This window comes from Procambarus clarkii, chromosome 11 (genome assembly GCF_040958095.1).
Source record: "Procambarus clarkii isolate CNS0578487 chromosome 11, FALCON_Pclarkii_2.0, whole genome shotgun sequence".
Taxonomy (NCBI): Eukaryota; Metazoa; Arthropoda; class Malacostraca; order Decapoda; family Cambaridae; genus Procambarus; species Procambarus clarkii.
The window spans coordinates 34,435,441-34,437,409 of NC_091160.1; positions in this window are offsets into that span (position 1 = coordinate 34,435,441).

Below are 1,969 nucleotides of genomic sequence, written 5' to 3' on the forward strand. Positions count from 1 at the left end.
AGCTCATCGTGGGTTATCTCAGTGCATGCTATAGATCTTGTATTTAAGGCACATAAAGTTACTCCATTTCTAATATTTTCCCATGACTCAATGGTGACTCTCGTGTCTGCAGGTAAGGACTCCATACCAGCAGCACTTGCCCATTTATCTACTAACTCATTAGCAACTTTCCCTGGATCTGAGTGAGCAATGAATTTAGTCTTACAACCCCTGACTTTATTTACTGCTCTCCATATGTCTTTAAGGTTCTTAGTATTACCAATGGCCTGAGCAAAGTCTTGCCAGTATCTGTCCCGCGCCTCCTTCCTCACCTGACTGCATTCCCTAGCCACTTCCAACATTGTATTTTTCTCTTCATCCCTCATTCCATTTTTTAACCATGCTTTATGCGCACCCCGTAGCATTCTCTCCCATCCCTTGACTTGCTGATCATTGGAATATTTAAATTTCTTAGGTCCGTGCGTCTTGCTTCCCCTGCCCCCGTTATTTTCCCTCTGTACTAATTTCTCTATGTTCTCGACCATGTCCTCGTAAAAACTATCAACGCAGAGCGGCGTGTAATGTTGATACCAATCTCCCATATTTTGAATAAAATAATTTTTCATATCTTTCTTAATATTTAGCCTTTTCCTTTGAAAGTGGACTTGTTTTTTCCCCAGTGGTAATTCAACGTTCAAGGCAAAGTGGTCACTAAGTAGTTCCCGAACAACCCGAGCCTCCCCCATAATCCCCTGAGAGTTTAAAACGCAGGCATAGTCAAGCCGTCCTCCCCTGATGTGAGTTGGTTCATTGTTTCCCAATAGACAGGTATCTGGATGATCTTGTAGAAACTGTAACCACTTGACCCCATTAGTATTAATACTACCCACTGTCCCAAGGCTTGTGTGCCGAGCATTAAGGTCCCCAATGACCAGTGAAGGATTAGTATAAATGCAGTCAGGTAAATAGTTAGCGTCGAAGCAGTTCCTGGATACATACAAATTAACTACAATAAATTCCCCTTCCCTTAATGATAATTTAACACAAACACTCTCTATACCTTGCGTTTTTGATGGCGGTTCTACTAACTCTGCTGGTATGGAGTTCTTAACATAAATCGACGTGCCTCTGATGTTATTTGCAGCGAAGAGGTGAAACCCTTTATAACCATTTAATTTCAATAATCCTTCATTCCTATCCCCTGTCTCTTGGAGAGCTACAACATCAATATCATTTCCCATCACATAACAATGAACATCTGTAACCCTGTTTCTCAAACCATTAACATTCCATGACAACACTTTCAGTCTAGGGTGATCCATTATTAATCAATTCATTGCCTAAGTCATCCCCAATAAGTTCACTAAATGATAGCCATACCTTGTATAACATCTCCCACCTCCTCCCAAGTTCACCAGTAAAAGCGACATTGCGATTCTCAAGAGATTTTTTCAGCCCTGAGATGTCCATTATTGGCCCAAATGATTCCTTCATTTTATGTGTAATTATAGGGCTCTTCCTTTCACTACGACTACCATCATTCACACACACTTCACTTTCCTTCATTTCATCACTCAATATTTCATTTTTGTCCTCAACCACTATATCCTGACTATCCTTCACCGTTTTGTGATTTTCCTGGACCTCCTGACCATTTAATTTAGCCTCGATGGACTCGATTCTCTGCCCCAGATTTTGGAGGAACTCACCAACTTTTTTAAGTTCAGCCCACACTTCCTTGACCATATTATTATGACCCTCTCTCTGAGCCACAGTAGCCACTTCACTCACCGTTACACTGTCACTGCCGGAGTCCTGAGTGGTGGCGTGGCTGCTTGTTGCTGGAGCCTGCCTAAGTAAAGGTGACTCCTTTACCCACGCATTCGTCCGGTTCACTGGCACTGTTTGGGGCAGACTGTTTTGCTGTGCTCCCGGTGTCTGGGTAAGAGCTCTTGCTTGCTCTGTAACATTCACCGGCCGGAGAACAGCC